Raw genomic sequence first — 21,074 nt, forward strand, 5'->3', positions numbered from 1 at the left:
GGGGGGCGGAGCCTCCTGGAGGCTTTTGTACCTGGAGCAGCTCTTAATTTATATTTTATGTCCTCACCCCCAGTTTTCTGTTTTCAGGACTCAGCACTTCACTTTTCTGTGAGTTTCACATCTGAGTCATTCACTTTTATGTTACTGACACGATATTTTATGAAAGAGGTTTATTAATCTGCTGATATTTAAGTATTTATGTGGTGAAATAAGGTGAAGAAACAAGTGCGAAGACGCAGTTTCAGTCCTAGACATCTGCAGAAGAGACTTCAGCCTAAAGAAAAGCAAATATTATTAATCTGCTGCACCACTCTCATGTCTGTATGGAAGCCAGTTAGCTTAGCTTAGCATCATCGAACTCTTATTAGGAGAGTGAATGAGATTATCTCCCAGAAGTGTTGGTTTATTTTTCAGTGCAGAAGAAGAAGGAAGCGACGGGTTAAATCAGGCCGCAGAGTTCAGACTCTTAAAATGTCATTACTGTAGTCGAGTCTCTCTCTCTCTCTCTCTCTCTCTCTGTGCCAGCGGTGATGTTATCCCTCAGTCGGCTCCAGTGAAACAGTCGCATAGTGACGTCCTGTCATTTCTCATGTGTATAAAGTTCAATAAACGTAATCTGATTCCCACCAGGAGGATAATTACAACGAGGACGTTAAAAGGTCACAGCCATCGATTCGGTCTCTGGCCTCGGCTCCTCTGCGTCGTTAAAGGCGTCGTAGCGAACGGACGCAGCGGTGAAATGTGGCGAGAGATGGAATCAGAGCTCCTGAGTCAGAGCTCGCGCTGTCCCACTCGCGCATCCGTCGGTTTTTACATGGTGAGACCGAGACCTGTTGGACATTTGGCGAGGGTGACGCTCGTCATCGCCGCTGCAGGGGGCGGGGAGGAAGTGTCACTGACAGCTGAGGGACCCGCTGACCAGAGACAGCGCAGGAAAAACCAGATTCTGGTGCGCTGACAGGAAGAGGGCCGACGAGAGTTTGTTTTTCCCCTCAGTTCGAAGAAAGGACTCGATTCATGTGAAAGTATTTCTTCTCATGTAAATGATGAGAATAAATCATGAGGATAAAATCTGCGTGGGAAGCAGGGAACACTGTGATTGACTTAAAGAGCCAATCTGGTGATTTTTAAAACAACACAATGAGTGGGAGGAGCTATTTCGGGTCCCACTCAAAGCCCCATTCAGTTTTCCCACAGACAATGTTGTGAGTCACAGCTCGAAAGCTTCGAAGGTTTTGATGGACATGAAACTCTCTGTCTCTCTCTCTCTGTCAAAAAGACGAACAGCTGTGTTAGAAAATATCAGATTCTTTGATTAAAAACTCATACGTTTGAGCCTGTGGACAAAAACAAAAGGGAGAAGTTAACTACTAATCCCAAGGTGCATTTTGGCAAGAAACATCCAATCACAGAGCTTCAAACTCAATCACATGTTGCATTAGATTAAATTAAGTTTCCGGAACCACAAGATGCAAAAGCGGCTGGAAAAAAAGCACTAGATCCTCCACTTCCCATGATGCAACTCAATATTCACTTTCACCAGACACGCGTTGTGTTTTTTCTGCACATAAAACACACACGGATGTCTTGCACTGGTTTCTTTAGCCGTCTCTGATGTTAGCGGCTGCTAACAGCTCAGTGTGTAGCTGCTGAGGAACACTGTCGGCGTTAAGGAGAGAGCAGCAGCAGGGCGAGCGTTACCCCGCCAGCACCCAGATGGTCTGAGAAGGGATGTGCGAAGGAGGATGACAGGAAGAATATGATCCGTCTTTCTGTCTCTGCGAGTCTTGGCTGAGACTCCTGAACTCCTCAAAGAGCCTGTGAACCCCCCCGACAACAATAACACAACAACTGCCATGTCTTTCTTCTCTCAGTCAAAGGAACCTCAGTTAACCAGAACGCCAGCGACAGATTAACACTGAATAAAATCTTAAAAGTAAAGGACAGAGGAGAAGGGACTGGGCGGGAGGGGCTTGTGTGTGCAGAGCTGTAGATCATTGGACAGGACTTCTGGAACAAAGCTGTGTACATTGGGCCACTATCATGTTCAAATAGCCGTGAGGCTTCGAGCATCAGTGGCTGATTTATTGGACGCCGCGGAGAGCAGGCCCGCCGACTGCGAGGAGCTGCGAGGCGCGGGACGTTTTTTTTCCTCGCGAGCAGCTGTTTTTCTTGTTGCACATTAACTGAGCAGCAGCAGCAGCAGGACGGAAACACGGGATCGATGCAACATTTTCACGCTCGTTTGAAGCCAAGAAATGCAGAGTCAGGTGACAACGAGCCCCCCCCCCCCGTCACATACACATAGTTCTTTAATCTACTGATGACAACTGATGCACGTATTGATCACCGAGGGCAGCAAACTGTCTGTTAAACAGTCAAAAACATCATCGAGCGTGGTTATAATCAAAGTTATGATCCGACACGGTTTTCCTGAAATACCAACATTTACCAGCTTTTTGTCTTCTGCGTCACACCCAAACTCAAACTATGAAGATTTTAAGGATTACGACTGAGAGAAGCATCACAGATTTCAGCTGTAGAGAGAGGAAGAGAGAGGCAGGAAGAGGAAAGTGCTGCACTGCTTGTATCCAGGCAGAGAGAAAAAAACCTGTGAGGGAACTACCCACAATGCCCCTGTGTACTCACATAATCTGCCACCCTCCCGCCGCTGAAACACACACATACACACACACACACACTTGCACAAACACACTCCAATAAGGCAGAGTGCTTAACTCAGCAAACTGCAGGCCAAGCTGCTATCACTCATGTTTGTCTCTTGGCTCACCCTTTTGTTTTTCTGTGTTTTCTGTCTGTTTCTGCTCCTCTCTCAGTTTCTAACCGAGCGTTTTGCGGAGCCACGTTTTACAATGTTGGACCGTGACCATTATGAGCATCATGAGCGTTTGATTTTAAACGGCTTGTTTTACTGGTATCAAAACGTGCCATCTGCTGATACGCGTTAGTTGCACATTTCCCAGGAACAGGCAGAATAAACTGGAACACAATCACATTTTCCTCGTTTACAGACACAACAATTCCCCCAGTTTCATACTATACAATAAGCCTAAGACTAAAAGAAGCAGCTCATATGACTTCACACTGACAACAATTAAACACTAAGAACTTGAGATTCAGTTCAGATGTGAATTAGGCGTCTCAACACTTGGTGACGCAGAGATGAACTTAGCAACGCTCTGCTGATTAGAGGAATGACTTCTACCGTCTCAGACACGACAACAGTGATTTGGTCTTGACTTTCACAACTTGCACATGACTTCAAGAACTTGTGCACGACTCTGAGAACTCATAAGTTACTTAAGGAACTCGTGCATGACTTTAAGAACTCAAAGATCGTCTTTCTGACTTGGAACTTAGTGACTGTATTGGCCTGAATTGATTGATTGATTACAACGTTAGTTTGGTGACTCAGCCATGAGCTTAGACTTGAGTTTGGTAAACTTATCCGGTTAAAAGCACGTTGGCTTGTGATGCACCGAGGATGTGAGACTTGACTTAGACTCGACCACAAAACCAACACACTGTTTATTTACATAATCTAAACGTATGAGCAATGCAGCGCATCAGACCCTCTAAGTCGCAGCTAATGCCTAACACCTGTTGTGGTTTTGTTGTTTTCCTGGCAGGACTCTCCGTTTCTTCCAGCACCATCCGTTAGTCACATCCCTGCGGTATCATGTCGGCTGGTATTGGCTCTAAAATCAAAGTTTTGGGTCTGGCAGCAGCGTTACACCGCTAGGAGCAGCAGAGGAATGCAGTTGATTTATCCCGGCTATAAGATAGACAAACTACTCCGCGCTCGGCTCGGCTGAAAACCGCACTGAAACAAAACCAGGTCTCTGGGAGCAAAACAAGCCGAGGACACGGAGCAGCGTGGACGAGGAGACGGAGCGAGGTGATGTCTGAATGTGCCGCTCGGTAACACCGAGATAAACACCAGACAGCAGGAGGTGGTTAGGTGAGATGTATCGTGTCCACGCTGAAGCACCAGAAAACACAGTTTGTGCAGGATTCATCTGAAGTGAATGTTAAGACACAGAAAAAACAAAACCAAAACATCCATTATATCATAACTATGCAGCTGTCAATGTGAAACCACAGGTGTGAGGTCCAAGTCTGAGCGTAGTTAAGTTTCTGTCTCATGCAGAAATATATTTGCAAAAGCTTGATTTAATTTATTTCTGCTGATACTCGACAAAAAAGCGAATGATTCTTATGTCGACCAAATTACCGTCTCTGAAAATGTTTGACAACCACTTTCCGTCAAACGCCAGTTCTGTTTTCTAACAAAGCTTCACAGCATCTGTCGAGAACGCCCGGCAATTTCCCAACATGCTCCGCTTCTAATAAATCCTGTTATTGAGGAGAAATGAAGCCCTGCTTTATGTGGCCCTCAGTAACTGTTACTGCCTGACTGAGCCCTCGGTAAATGTCCCTGTTAGTTGAACTCTGCCTGTTTTCCTGCGTTTCCATTCACCATGGCGACACAAAACCTACAGGGGAGTTGTTTGCTGAGTTTCAGAGCTTTTAAATAATATATAACTATACTTTATGTATGTATAATTCATTTGAAAGAGAAACTCTAACACACAACTTGGCCTAGATTAAACAGCTGAGGGTTTGAAGTACGTTGGACGCGAGTACAGTACGGCGCGATGTCCAAAGTACTATTTACACTACGGCGGCAGCGTGTGGTCGTATTTCATGAACCGGGCGGCTTTACAGCGTTTCTACCAGCGGTGTACAGACTTCTGAAAGCCTCGGTTACAGCACACACACACACACACACACGAGAAGTTTGTTGCTCGTGGTGATGAGACAGTTTTCTATCTAGAAATACAGAGACGTTAAAAAACAGATAACTTCCTAATGAAAACCTTGGTGTGGATTAAGAGTGTTACTGCGCTGTGGTGAAGACATTAAGGCTTAAATAAGGGGCGTGTCTGACTGGCCGACAGGTGCCGCCTTTTCGCCGCATCCCTGACGATGACCGGAGAGATAATGGTTTCATCTTTGTGCTTTTCTTTCAAATATATTCAGCCGTCCTGTCAGCTGTCAGGACTGAGGGTGACTGGTTTTGTGGTGAATAAAGCTCCTCTCTGTCTCCTGTCCTCGGGGGCTCAGAGCCGAAGCTTTTCGCCCCTGCTGGGACCGGACATGTTCAGCCAAATCCTGCGCTGCAGACACACTCCTGCCGTCCAAATCCCCGTTTAATACCGGGACATGACAGACTAATGGAGAGGGGGTGAGGTGGGAGAGAGGAGGAGGAGGGGGGAGGCAGAAAGAGACAGACTACACCCCCATCCCTCCTCCTCCAGTACACTCAAAAACCACACTGAGCCTTTGGCAGGACACCTGAACATCAAACAGCGCTGCAGACAAAGCTGCGACCATCACAGCGTCTGACTGAGGACGACATGTGAGGATCGGCCTTATTAACACGTGACAGATCTGCTCACAGCTGATCTCAATACATTTTAGATTTTATTAGACTCTCTGTGGCAGGTGGTCACACCCGCGAGAACAGACTCATTGCATCTGGTCTGTTGTGATGGTTGGACTAAACTTAAATTAAACATTTTATTAACTTTACTTTTAGAAAGTTAATTGATTAATTGAAAAAAAAAATTAATAAACTGATGTTCAGATTTCATGCTCTTGTTTATTCTTCATACTTTTTAACTTTAACTTATATTTAACTTTGCATGCAACCTGAACATCCTTCAAATGCAGTTTTCCCTGATTTAAGAACGAATGTACGTTGATAAATATACGTTTATAAAACAGTTTATGTTTCGAGTGAAAGTGAAAAAGCTGTTGGTGTGAGTCGTCCTGCGGCCTGGAGCTGAATCCACTGAGAGGGAAACTGGAGCCTTCAAAGCCTCCAAACAATAGAAGCAACCATCAAACAGCTTCACACACACACACACACACACACACACACACACACACACGTTGAAATGCACCTGGATGCATGTGCAGCTGTGTGTGTGTGTGTGTGTGTGTGTGTGTGTGTGTACGTGACTGTACACACGAGTTCAAAATCAAACACACAGCAACACCATTTCATCCATGCTCCCGTGTGCGTTTAATTCATCCACCTGAGGCCTCAGAAAACTGTGAACACTGGATCTGCACTGTGCGGTCCGCGGGGAGGAGATTCTCACCCTGCAGGCACAAAATAACAAGCGTGGAAAAAAAAAAAAAGAGATTTCTCTCTTCTATCTCATCTTTGTTTCGCGATCCGTCAAACACACTCGTGCGTGAAAATCAAATATCAACACGTTAAAATTGTCATATATATATATATATATACAGTATGTGGACAATGTGCAAGCGGTGTCTTGTCAATCCGGTTTTAGATTTCAGAATGCGATTTGCAGTGACTTGCTCCAGCAGCGACGGGCAGACGTTCAGGGGGATCAGCTGTCTGGATGCACAAAGAGGCGAAAACAAATCAGGGCCATGTTTCCTCTCCAAGAGACAGCATCAGCTAAATCATGCACAGTCAGTCTCGTCAACAAACTGGAGGGCAAACAGGCTCTGATGCGCCCCACATAACCAACTGAACACCCTCCTGACGCCTGGAAACTCCATGTATATACATATATATATATATATATATATATATACACAACATCTCTGCTGCCAAATATGTCTGGAGGAGACATTACTGCTGCCTGGACTGGTTGTTTTTATTTTTTTATTCTATATTCTGCTTCTCACATCCTGAGTCCTGCTCATGACAGCTTCTGGCAACCAAAGCTCTTTGGTGCAGGCTGTGGCAGACACTACAATTTACTGATGTTCCCTCAACGTGTCACGGTTGAGGCTTGCTACAGCACACATCATCACTAAGGGTTTTTTTGGGGGGGGAAGGGCAGCAGTGCAGTGTATAGCACCTTAAATGGGAGGTTTAAGGGTTATAGTTGTCTTTGCAAAATATGTCAATATGAGGGGCCACCAGGGGCCACCTGTTCCCCTTTGAGGGGCCCCAAACATCTCTGTGAACATCTCACAGATTTGTCCAGTATCAACATATTTGCAACTTTCCACATACGTTAGTTAACAACATTTCCTCATTACGTTAACACAAAACAAAATTAAATTCCCTTCAGAATGTATTTGCTGTTGCAAACTAGTTAATTTCAAAGAGACGAAGTTGAAAAATTGACGACATTAAACAAGTTAAAACGACACTGAAGCGCCAGGTTTTTATTAATGGTCGAGTAGTTTGATGACGAGCGAATTAAATAATAAATAAAAAATCAGGATGCTCCAACAAATGAGCAGAAGGCAGCTTTACGTACAGCTGAGAACGAGATCAGATCCGTCGTATTTGAAAATGAGTCACGTCGTCTCTCCTCCGAGTCGTAGCGTGTTATCGATTCAGCGGAGTCAGACAGAACATCGGTGCGCTCGCTGGACGCCGCCGAGTGCTGACTCTTAATGGACACCGCTCCCGAGTTTGATAAGTCAAGCTGTGCTCAGCTGCATGTGTGCCAGCAACGCCTGCCGGGGCTTATGGGATTGAATGGAGAGAGACAGACGGGGGGCAGAGAGGGCGAGAGGGAGGGAGAGAGAGAGAGAGAGTTAGTTTATGACACTGACATTTGCGATATTTGCAAATTTTATTAATTAACCGGGAGTTAGGAGGCGGAGTCAGACACCGCCAAGATGGCGACGGTGGAGCAGCTCACTCTGAGCTTCACAACCGCTCTTCAAAAAACCTGTGGGTGACGTCACAGAGGCTGCGTCCATCCCAACGCTCATCCCGAGATAAATTTGAGGAATCACAGAGAGAGTTTTTGTTTTTCTCTTGTGAAATACTCGACACTTCCTCCTCTCCGGGCCCCTTTAAAAAATAAAAGCTCTACAAATAAAAGCCCAAAAACATGAGCAACCACTGGCAAACACTACACAGAGCCATACTTCTGTAAGTCATCATTAACCAGCTGCTTTCGTGAACTGAAATCTCCCCAAAATATACGTCATATTCCTTTAATTTTCCAAACTAAAATAGGACTGGATAATACTCAGATGACTGTGCAGCGCTGCTCAGTCTCTCTCTCCTGATCCAGGCTGAAGAAGTTCATCATCCACAGACATTTTAATAGTATTACCACATGTGGAGAGAGAGAGAGAGAGAGAGAGAGAGATGAATATGTATGAGTCAAATGAGAGAGAGAGAGAGAGAGAGAGAGAGAGAGAAAGGAGGGCAGGGAGAACCACAGCAGAACTAAACCACTGCACGCTCTCCTTTCAAATCACTGCCTCTGTCTTCTCACCGTAACCCACATAACTGAGCGACCGGCTGGGCCTCGGCCGTCACGCCGACCAGCAGCAGCAGCAGCATGAAAACACAAGTGGCAGCGCTGCAGGAGAAAAACAATAAGTCGCTGCTGTATATAGGTGAGGAGATACGTGTATTTGTGTCTCTCTGTGTCAATAATTCTATTATTTGGGTTTTAAAGCAGGAACGTCGAGGTTGTATTTGTGTCACGTTCTTTTATATTCTATGTTTCATGTTTAGTGCTAGTGTTACACGGTATCCAAGGTAACGGTGCAGGGAGGGAACAAGTCGGACCAGGGCTTGTGTCCCCCCAGGTGAGTGTAAAATGAAAATCTGTCACTATTTATAGTCTCTATTATTGATCTACACAGAATGATTATCTGTGTGATTATCAGTCATATCATTTATAATAGAAATTAAGTTAATATTGTTGGAATTTAAAGCTACAATATGTAACTTTTCCACAATAAAATGTCGTAAAATGATTATTAGACTTTTACATTATCCCAGAAATAATAATTCATAATTTTAATTAAGCTAACCGTCCGTTTCATTTGCTCGCCTGCTAATGACGTCATATCCTCTGTGTGCACCGTTAGTGTTGTGGTTGCCCGACCTGAAGCTGAAAATTGACATTTTAAACAGTTTTAAGCCTCATTTTCATAATATACTTTTAAGATGATATTTTATATATTTATATTTTTAACTAGATGAAGGATTTTTGTCATTGTAGGACGTCTAATCAGCCCCCAGCCCCTCAGACACCTCCCGTGCCCGCCAAACAGCATTGAAGAAACGCTGATTTTTAACATGAAACTGCTTTATTCTGAGTTTCTAACGGTTAAAATCCCCTGGTCTGTTTGTTTTGGAGAGGAGGAAACCTCTGTGGAGAAAGTTGACTTCACGACGTCACCAAACTCCGCCTGTATTATTGTTTGGATTGAGCGGCAGAAAATCGTACATTGTGTGTTTTTATTAAAAGGAGGAGAGCATATATAAAATTACAAATTCAGTTTCCCTTCAGGGCTCCCACTCAGCAGCCTCAATCCCTGGTGTCTGTGTGTCAGACAGCACACTGGGCTGAATCATGCTCTGAAATATCAACCTACTGCCACATCTTCCCACCGAGCGCTGCCTCTCCTCTACAACTGACCTAAAAAAAAAAAAAAAAGGAATTTAAATACTATGAAACGAAGTGTCGTCGCCTTAAAATAGCAGCCCCCACTTCTCTCTCTCTCTGTCGGTTTCATCAATGAAATGAATTTGACACCTACAGCCAGACTCTGCCTCAGTAATTGCCCGTTAAACTCATCAAAAAGAATGAAATATCGGCTGCTTCTTTCTGCAAGAGAAAAAACTGCACATGAACCATCCTGCACCTCAGCCGAGCCCATAAGCTGCGCTCTGCTCCATAAATCACTTGATATCTTCCGTAAATCCCTAAGCCGGAGCCGTCACCCAGCCAACATATGACGTGAGGAGACAGAGAGAGGCCTCGGCAGAAGTGAACGTCTCGGTGGAGGAGGGGTGGCGAGCTTCAATACGAGCTTATTTTCAGCGGATTATAGCACATTTTTCCACCTGGAGTTCATTTATAGACGCGTCTTTCTTCTGCTAAAACATGGCATGCTGGAAAAGAGAGAGAGAGGGAGAGAGAGAGATGGAGAAAACTGAATCTGATTACAGTGGAAATGAAGCCAGGTAAGAGGAAGGTGAAGAGGAAGAAACAGATGGATGACGATGGAGGTAAAAAGAGAGAGAGCGAAGAAGGGTCCATAAACCTCCCAGGACATTTCTGTTCATCCCCCAGCAGAGCAGAGAGACAGGAAGCTGCGATCCCAGAGCCTCCGATAAATCACATGGAGGCCGATGCCTGTGTGACAGACTGAGGGGGGGGGGAGTCAGACGACAACAGTTCATTCATCACAGTCTGGTTCTTAAATAAAACCCCCAACACCGGGACCCGCTGCAGGCTTTGTTTTTTCATTATCACCTCCTGCAGGTGTCAGGCTTGTATTCGCAGCTACACGACGACTCGTGACCACTGTTAATGTCAAGGTGGATGCCTGAGTCATCGCGACGGAAAACGGCGTCTGCAGACTGCACGGATCGGATTGAGTGAGGCTCATGTAGCAGCTGATGTCTGGAAAAGCTCCGTTCATTTTTCCCGTAGATGAGGTTTAGTGACTCACAGTTGGATCAGCATGAGACTCTCCTGGTTAAATCATCACTTCAATAAATGGTTTTTAATAAATAAATAAAAATAGAAAAGAAAGGTACAAGCCAGTGGACATAAAAATTGAAGATGAAGACATTAACTACAACTCCCAAGGTGCATTTCAGCGAGAAAACGGAGCCTAAAACTGTGTCAACGGTGGATGGAAAACAAGGAAAGAAGGTTTTCAGAAAACTTGCAGCTGAGGCACCAAAGGGTTTTTTTTTTACTGGCTCCATTTCCATGGCAACTGCTGCCAAGGTTCATGGGTATTGTAGTGTTAATGGCCAGCCAAACCAAACTAACAAACAAAATGTGGTTCAAAAACAAAAACATTCATCACCCAACTTCCCATATTGTCCGTTTTTTATTCCACGTAATATTTTCCTTGTCAACATCTGGCACCTATATTACCCACAATGCAACTTGACAGCCAACAATTCAGTCTAGTGAGTTCCCAGTCGGAAATCTCAACTGGAACTGAAGTCAGAACCTCATTTACTCAAAATCCAAGATGGCCGCTACTTTACTGCTGCTACAAAATACAGCGCAACGTGTCGTCGTCAACTGGTATCGCTAACAAAAGCAACAACAAGCGTCAGACTTTCCGACTTCTGAGGTAAATGGATGAAGCATGAGATTCAGGTGTGTTATGCTAGCAGCTGCTAATGTAGCCTGCAGCAGAGATGAAGGGGGGGGCTACAGACAATCTTATAAACACCTGACCGATAATAATTAATGAGATATTCTGCTCTTGATCAAAATGTTAGCATTAGCATCAGCTCCCCGTGCGACGTCAACACACTCTGAAAAACACTGTCACGTTCATACAGAAGAGGAATAAAGGAGACGAGACGCAGACGAGGAATATTAATAGGAGAAAGTTCCCCGAGTTCAGCGTCATTTTCAAAGTGTGGACTTTCTAATTAAAACAGCAGCCTGCTCTGCTGTTGAGTCAGACAGCGTTCACACCCACAGAGCTGGTGTTTCGCTTGTTTAACCCGACACCACAACACAAGTGTTGAAACACTCGTCAGGAAACTGTGTGTTCGTGTTTTAAAAAGGATTTAATTTCTGCTTTTTAATAGCTGCTGTGTTCGAGAGTGTGTGTTTATCGACTTCACCTTGCAGATGTGTGACATCAGTGTGTCTGCAGGTTCGAAGCTGCTGCTCTGTGACCTGATCATATGTGACCGACGTGACGTACAGTAAATGCAGAGCGGCGGCCGTGCACGCTTTAAAGAGTGACAGGATGAATATGGATCTTCTCCATTTCTATTTTATTAGTCAAACACCTGCTGCCAGGTGAGTCTCCTGACACTAACACTCACAGCTCAGGCTGTTTGTGAGACATCCAGGTAACTTTCAGCAGCTGTTTCAGGATTTAAAAGGAAGATATTTCAACGATTAGTTAAGTCTGTGTTTTTCAGAGGATCCTGAAAAACCTAAAGAACGAAGAGTGAAATATTATATATAAATACATATACAGTATATATATATATATACACACTTATCTGCTCATTGGACAGAAAAAGAAAAGTCACTTACATTAACCCATTAATTGTTCGAGTAATTTATCGTGGAAAAATAGTTTTCAGATTTGCTGCTTCATCTATTGAGTATTATGTTTATGTGTAAAATGATCAAAATTAAGAGTCAAATGAGCAGTAAACATAATTATTTGCAGACTTAATTGATTTTCTTGGTAAAATGGTGACTGGGTTAAAGTGAGGTCGACAACACAGCGGTGGTTAAAGTGACACATCCTGAAATAAACATCTGGATCTTATTTCTTTGCATTCACCTCAAAAACTTGCGAGTGACCACATGTCGTGCTTCTCTCTCTCTCTCTCTCTCTCTCTCTCTCTCTCTCTCTCTCTCTCTCTCTCTCTCTCTCTGAAATGAAGATGGCGACTCAGTTACAGGAAGAAGAAAATAATTATTTAATTGGGGACGTCGTCGACGAAAGTAACGAGCGATCACAATAAACCGAACCACCTCGTCCGTCGTTATCGCCGCAGTTAAAGAGCGATCACGTGGAAGGAGATGGTTCTGGAAAGTAAACAGCTCTGTAGTAATTGTTAACACAGGGCCACACACACACACACACACACACACACACACACACACTCCTCTCTTCCAGGAACCGATCAGACTGTGATAGGTGGGGATTAGCTTTCCAATCAAAACAAGGCTGGTAAACTGTGCCCATGTAAGGCCATTTTTCTCCTCCTTCTTCTTCCCTGGTTGAACAGCAGCAATTTGTGGTCAAAGCCTGGAACCAGAGCTGTGAGAGGAGCAGAGAGGGAGAGAGGGCGAGAGAGATAACGTCATCATCAGACGATGAGAGGGAGAGAGAGGGAGAGAGAGGCCAGGCTGAAAAGCTGCTTATCATTCCTCAGCTATCAAAGGGAGTGTTTGCTGAAGGGAAAGCTGAGTCTTATTTTGGTAGTTTTTGGCCGTCCTTCCTGTTGACTACAGTAAACATCATCTTCAGGATCCAGAACTTAATTCATCCATTTTGGGGGGTGGGGGGGCAGATTTAAGGACGTTCATTCATGACAGATATTGGAGATAATGAAGCATTAGGGCTCACAGCTCACGTCACTCACTCACAGTCTGAAAACCTCTGCATGAAGTCGAGTGTCTCATCTCATCTTCTGTTTTCTCCTCTCTCGTTTTATTATTAGCAAAGAGCGATGAACAGTTATTTATCTCAATAGCAAATACGGAATCTGTCCAGTCCAGTATTTATAAAAAGCACTTTTACAACAACCAGGGTTGACCAAAGCGCTGCACAATCCAGCTGTGGACCGTCTCCCTCCTGCAGCATCGTTAGCTGTGGTTTCCACTCAGGTCCTCACAGGACAGTAAAAACCGGCCGCAGCCCGGAGGAGGCTCGGTTCTCTGGGAACGACCTACAGCTGGATCACACTCTTCCTCCGCTTCCCCTCACTGATTTAAGACTCGACTCGCTGAGGCCACTCAGCAGCAGCTGGGCCAGCTCCTCACTGACGGTCAGGCCAGGTCAGACATCACACCCTCCCACACACACACACACACACTAACACACACTAAAACACACACACACACACACACTACCACACACTAAAACACACACACCTGTCAGACTGTTGCCATCAGCTTGACGAACTCCTGAAATCTTGATGATGTTGACTTTTAGAGCACAAAAAACATTTTCTGACTGCGAGTGTTTTTTCAAACTGTGTTTATGTGCCGACAGAAAAAACACACACTGCAGTGAGTTAAACTGAACTTGTAGATGGAAACACAGAAACTCACCAGCTTATACTGTAACACCCTCTTACAGCAAAAGGCTCAGATCAGACGACTGCAGCCAGACTTTGGTGACAGCAGATCTGACTAATTGGCAGCAGTTATTTTTATGAAGCAAAAATAACCAAAAACTTCCCTGGTTCCAGCTTCTCAATGAGAATATTTACAGTCGTATAAGATGATATCTCTAAATATCTCTGGGTTTGAGACGACTGGTTTGGCAAAACACGAAATTTCAATATGTCAGTTTAGCATTTGTAAAATTATGGATAAATTCCTCCATTGAAAACTAGAGTTATCTGTCCGCCTCCTGCACTCAGACTAGTTTCAGGTCTTAAAAAATACGAACCATTTTTCTGATATTCTCTTGAGCAATGGTTGAAAAGTGTTTCGTGACCTTTGACCTTTGACCAAAGTGTAATCAGATACATCGAGGCGTTACTGAGAATGGGACGGACAGACATAAAATACTCGACATATTGATCAATAATGAAAATTTGTGCCCATAATGGTACTTTTAAGCCGAGTCTGAAAAGCCTGTGATTGGCCCAATCAGTCAGACATTGGAGCATTGGGAATGAAAATGGCGAGACAGGGTCTGATGCATTATGGGAACTGGATTTTGGCGCTCATCCATTTTGAATAACAATCCCCGACACCTCCTCCCCTACTGCTCCTATTAGAAATAGATATATTTCTGGTTTCTGTCGACCAGAAGAAGAAGAAGCTGCAGAATGAAGCCTGTCTTCTCCACGTAGACAGTTAATATTGCAGCAGGCTTTACTGTAAACCCTCAGACGTCCGTCGGAGTCAGTGCAGTTCAAATTACTCTAAACTGGTCCAGCGTCATGTCGAGCCGCGCTGGAGGAGAGAGATAATATTTCTCATTTACTGACAATATAAATTCCTCACAACCGTTTGTCTGTCGTCCAGCTTCTGGCCGGAGCTGCAGACTGAACGGTTTAGGCCCAAAGAAATCTCAGTGCGAGTCCTCGCCAGGACAGAAGACTGAACATCATGAAGATGCCAGACCAGAAAATCCCGGTCTAATCTTCACAGCCAGGGGTGAAAGGTTTCAGAAGATTTTCAGTGCGAGCCTGGCGGAGAGAGATTTTTTGGCCGTTAAATCTCCAGAAGCTAAAATCCGCACACTGGTCCCTGAACTCCCCACCAGACACGACTGGGTTGGTGAAGCTTCAGTTCATAGTCTGAAGCCTCAGAGGATACGACACTGTACACACTGAAGCCCAGACCGTGCTGGAGTTTGGACAGGGATCCCTTTGTTCCATCAATTTTACAGCAGGAAGATAAACTTGTCAGTGTTTGTGTGATGAAGCTCAGTTTTGACTGATACTGGCCGACATTTCATCCGGGGCTGCCAGTGTTCAATTCTGATACAAATCTTTTTTTTTTCTCTGCTTTTATTCATATATTGGCACAATTAAAAAGAAGCCGAATCAACTGCGATCAGTTCCAGTTTGCAGTGTTTCCATAGATGATCAGCGGTTTACTGCGATACTGAAGAAAAACTAAAAACCTGACGATTTCTCAGGCAAGTTCTGCAGTTAAAAGGAAGATTTTTAAGTGGACACATGACATATTTTAAATGTCCCACACAGTCTACAGGTCTCTGTCCATGTGTAGTGTGATTATAGATCAGCTCTAGCTTCTATATTAATACTGTGAAAGTATCAAAGCCTCAGTCCGCAGAGAAATGCACACAGCCTGTATTCAGAAACTGAGCCTTAAAACCAGCCGTCAGGACTTCTGGAACTTTGTGATGTCACAACAAAGCAGCCAATCAGAAGAGAGACTTCAGACAATAAATTATAAAATCAAACAAATAAAGGAATTCAATCCATTTTAAAAAAAAAGAACCGAACTGAATCTGTTAATTCTAAGCTGGATAAACTCAAAGCTAAAAAGTTAATCTTATTAAAAATGGCTGCCTTGAGATGTTGACTTTATTATAACAGAAGAAATGCGTTTGATTGTTGTCGTTGCCTTAAAGGATTAATGCGTTCAGTTAAATTAACAGGTCATCTGACATAAAACGAGTCCTGATTTAAAAACAGCAGCTGTGAACGAAGATGATCCTACGAGGATGTGAAGAAACTAAAAGACGTTTCTGGGTCTTTGGTCCAAAACGTCCCTCTAATGATAAAACTGCCTCACTGTTACACGGCCTCATACACACTCACTAAGTCCAATTTGGCTTCTTGTCAACAGTACTCCAGTATTTACACCTCCCTCCACTGACCTCTTTAGCTCCGAGTTTCAGTTTAGTTAATAGTTAATATATAGTTAATATATGTTGTCATATTCATGAAACTGCATCTAAATATTAATTAAAATAGTTTTATTTTTAACTTTACGGAGCGAAATTCATCTACAAATATAAGTTTGTGGTTGGTGTTCGAGATAAAAAGGTCCAGATAGGACGGACAACACAGCACTTGACCACAACAGCTGTCCACCTGCCAACACACACACACACACACACACACACACTACACACACACACTCACCCAAAAAAACAGAGAACAATCAAACACACAGAGATGATAGTGATGTTTCTGTCTCTATGTCCCAGGCGGTGTCGGTGTGACTCAGACGTCCACAGAGGACAAACACTGGCCTCCGTCCCTCCGTCCATTGTTTACACAGAGACAGAGAGAGAGAGACAATCTGTGTGTCTCAGCTGCTCCGGCGTCCTTGCAGAGGAACAGAGGAACGAGAGGAGAGCGCCACAGCCTTGTTTGTTTTTCTAAAAAGGCAGAAACGGGGGGATGTGGGGTGCGGACGAAAGGGAGGCGAGAGCTTGAGAGGAAAGATCAAAAAGTGAGGAGATGTCGTACGATTAAAGAAATCACAGGAAAACTGATAACTGAGAAGAAAGAGGGCGAGAACGGAGGAGGACAGGAAGTGGGGAGTGATGTGGAGGAAGATGGAGGAAGTGCAAGGAGCGAACTGCGTCTTTTGTTTTCTGAAGACACATTTACTCTTCAAGAGAGTCAACAAGTCGATGAGTCGACCTTTTGATGCCAGCGCTCGCTCTCGCTCCTCGAAACATCAGACAGTTACAGGTAAAGTCCACCTCACACAAAAGGTTAACTGGTTTAAGAAACCATTACGTTCAAGCCCAGAGCCGAGAGACGAGGGGAGCCGGTCACAGGGGACGCAGACTCAACTTCATCGACTTCCGATCTGAATCCAGTCAGAGACTCAGACCGGCAGCAGCTACTTCACGTCTGATGGCTTTTTTATTCAATAAAAGCAGAGACAAAGTGGTTTTAAGTCCCACAGAGTCTCCACTGCCACCAGGGTTTGAAGACAAGAAGCCTGCTTTAGAGTTATCCTGCAAGAAAAACACCAGAAACATGAGAAACAGGAAAATCAAGATGGCGCAGGACTGTGATGTCTTGCCTCCATGTCCTGTATAAAGGACACGTCCGGCTGCATCATTACTTGCTGCTAAATGCTTTTGCAATTTACGACATGCATCTATACGCTGATTGTGTCTTCGTAAAGGGGCTATATGTTGCAGAACGTGGTTTCTTGTGTCCTCTGGGCTGGGGCTAGCTGGTTAGCATGCTAACTTCAGTAGAAGAAAAGAAGTGATAGAAACAGAAGCCAAACTAAAGGGTTGCCATCCACCACCGGGCGAGCAAAGGAATGAAGTTTGATGCCGAACTCAGCAGCGTTTCTTCCAGACTTTTTGAGTAAACAGCTGTTAATGCTAACGTTAGCAATGTAGCAACAGCAAAACTTACACGTAGCTCCTTTAAGCTAGAAGCTAGCAGCCTCAGATGGATCCCAGATGCATCAAGATCAACACCACAGCCGTGTAGAATTACATTATTTGCCGCTGCATGAGATTTAAGGATTTCTGATATCCATATCTACCAATACTGAACCAATACCGGGCCTAGATGTAAATACTCATTGGACGTGTCACACCAAACCCTGTCTCCTAGAGGTTTCCCCAGGATTCGATCACCAGAGGACTCAGCCGCCAACATCTGGGCGGCGAAAAGACACGTCAGGGTGAGAAACCTGAAAAAGATCAACAGCTGAGAACTCTTCTCCAGCGCACGTCAGTCTTTTCCAGTTTGTTTCAGTCTTTTATTCGCCGACAGCCTTGAGTCTGTCAAACAGCGAGGCTTGTGTGTGTTACCTTGGCTTACAATAGACCTCTCTCTAGGCTCTCACACACACACACAACCATTCAAGAGTGTCTCACACACTTGAGAATCAATTAAAGTACCTAAAAAAAAAACACTAATCACAGCTCTTATTCACCTCGCAGAGCCATCCCACAATTTTCTCAGCAGTGCTGCGGGTGAATCAGCCATTCGGGTCTTTTTAAATGCAAAAAAAACACAATCTCAGAAACTACTTTAACCCACTGACAACCAGCAGAGACTGACATTTAACCACATGTATATTAAAGCGTTTATTTAAGTTTCCTTCAGGAACCCAAGACAACAAATAACCTGAGACCTGAGGGACAGTTTGACTGAGTGTTTACAAGCACCTCCCCCTTCATTCATTGGAAGCCTGGTTTAAAACTGGGCTGAATGAGCCACTTTGAGGAGCTTTATATCTCTGCAGAATGTAATAAAGACTCACTTTAACTTTATTTCTGATTCTTACTGCAGAGAAAAAGTCCTGTAACATTGCTCTGAATTTAAATGTGTTCTCTGTGTGGAAGCGAAGCTTAAAAGAGCTGACTGCCTTCTCTTTTCTGGTCAATTTAATCTCCTTCTCCTTCTTCTTCTTCTTCTTCTCTCCCTCCTGCTATGAAATTGCGAGGGCACAGAGCAAGTGATTCAAAAAAAAGGAAAAAAAAAAAAGCTGAAAAAGAATCTGCGAGGTTACAGCTGCAAGCTCCCTCTTTCACCACAGCGCTCTCTTGTTGAACTCGAAACCTTTGACTGCAGCAGGGAAATGACAGCCTGACACTCGGCTTCATTTCACTTCACTGACTCAACAGTTTTATGAAGTGGGCTTAGCGCTGTTCATTTAACAAAACTGTGGCTTTTGGCTCAACGGGCTGTTACAGATTTCCCTGGTTGAGAGGCGTACTCCTCCGTCGGTTCCTGTGCTGAAATATTTTTGAAATCATGTGTGTACCCCCCCCCACAGGATTTCTGACAGCTTCCTCTGTATTAATTTGATGCCTGTGTTGAGCTACATGCTAATGTCAGCGTGCTAACATGCTCGCAATGCCAATGTTGAGATGCTGATGTTTAGCAGTTAGAATGTTTACCATGCTCTCCATCAGAGGTTAGCATGTTAGCATGCTAACATTTGCTAATAAGCAGCTGATCTCTTTTTTTTCTTAAAGCTCCTCCAGTGTAAAGGTCTCTGTCCATGTGTAGTGTGATTATAGATCAGGTCTAGCTTCTATATTAATACTGTGAAAGTATCAAAGCCTCAGTCCACAGAGAAATGCACACAGCCTGTATTCAGAAACTGAGCCTTAAAACCAGCCGTCAGGACTTCTGGAACTTTGTGATGTCACAACAAAGCAGTCACCAAGCCCCGCCCACCTGGACCCACCATCCAAACCTTGCAGGATTTGGTTTCTCTGAGTGTTTAAGTGACAGAAGAACAAGAGTTAAAAGTGTCCATCACTGAAGACAGGAAAGTTTGATGCTGAACTCGCAGCGAGTTAATGCTAACATTAGCTATGAAGTGATAGCAAAAGAAACGTACATATAACACCTTTAAAATACAAATTTCAACCTCAGTTTTTCCTAGAAAATGTATTTGTTTATGCAAAGTAGTCGAATATGAGCATCATTCTCGGGAGCTTGGTTTGAAATGAAGACAGGGCTTGTATAAAAAGAATCGCTACACGCACGTAATCGAATGAAAACAACACGAAACAGTTTGGAGTCAGTGTGGAGAGCAGACCAGCGGATATGTACCAGGGGGAAGAAAAACACCGAAACTGACCTTCAGCTTTATCAGGACAGAGGACAATACAACTCAATACATCTTATCTAGATCTGGTTGGAGGCACCGCCCTTTGAAAATATCCAAATGCATCCACCGCTGGCATCAGAGCCGACTTTAATCTGAGCAGAGACCCTCCCTCGTTATTTAGAAACCCAGGATACTTTCAAAAATGAAAAACGAACAAGCTCTGGATGTAAATTAATGTCTGCTACATCAGTCTCCAGCTGAACAACCTCCCTGCTGGTGTCTGCACAGAGCTCCATATTGTACAATAAAAACAGAAAACCTCCATTATTTGTTGCCCTTTGGGGCGGGGGGCGGGGGGGGGGACTGCCTGAGGCAAATCATTCTGACACGGTGCATTGAATCCATCATCTCAGCTATAGCATGCATCTGAGGTCAAAACACCCTCAGCAGCAGTAGGACCGTTAATGAACCTGCAGGTCCAGGATCTCACACACACACACACACACACACACACACACACACACACACACACACACACACACACACACACACACCAGCTCAAATGTGCCACAGGCCTGTTTGTTCTCCACACAGCAAGAGAATCTTTAATGAGCAAATAATGGTCGTTAATAATTACGTTTAGCCAAGGTTGAACTAAAACCCTGGACTTACTGAAAAAGAAGAAAGTTTCATAGTGTTCTTTTTTTTTGCCCTAAAAGTTTTTAATATTTGATTTAACTGACGATTTATTGACCCTGCAAATGCTTCAGTTTTCCAGGACAAATCTAATTATTTGGAGAATTATTTTGACTTAAGGGTTGATTTTTTTTTATTGATGCCAGAGAGAGTATAAATATCTAACTCTGTCACGTCTTGAAATACTGACACTGAAGATGAAACAGAATCTCCTTGTACAAGCAGATCTTTTTCATTTGTTTAAGGAAAAGAGACTCAATTAAAAGGAAAAATGACTCTGCAAAAGTCCAGACCAGCTCTGTGGTGGAGTGGCACAAAGAAAAGCTCAACTCTCAGTCCAATTATAAGGTTTATTATAACGGACTTCATCAGCAGACAGAGTTTTTATTCTCTGCCGAGATGCGTTTGAAAGCTCCAGGAAAATCGAGCACTGTAAGTGAGATTTATTCATTTATCTATTTTAAAATCAAAGACAGATGTTAGATTTTGAATTATTTTTCCCTGGTGGGAAACACATTTACAGGGTCAGTTCAACCCAACTTACAAATTAATATCAATAACAAGTATAACGATTATGATAACAACGATTCCAATTAACACTAGTATCTAGCCATG

At 43.8% G+C, this 21,074-nt stretch overlaps 1 protein-coding gene across 4 annotated transcripts in view; it reads right to left on the reverse strand.

Annotated features, from left to right (window-relative positions):
• Positions 1 to 21,074, reverse strand: part of dbn1 (drebrin 1) — a 90,732-nt gene that overhangs the window by 60,077 nt on the left and 9,581 nt on the right. The window lies entirely within an intron of this gene.

This window comes from Seriola lalandi, unplaced genomic scaffold (genome assembly GCF_002814215.2).
Source record: "Seriola lalandi dorsalis isolate HSWRI2012SDOR001 ecotype SW California unplaced genomic scaffold, Sedor1 jcf7180002054343, whole genome shotgun sequence".
Lineage (NCBI taxonomy): Eukaryota > Metazoa > Chordata > Actinopteri > Carangiformes > Carangidae > Seriola > Seriola lalandi.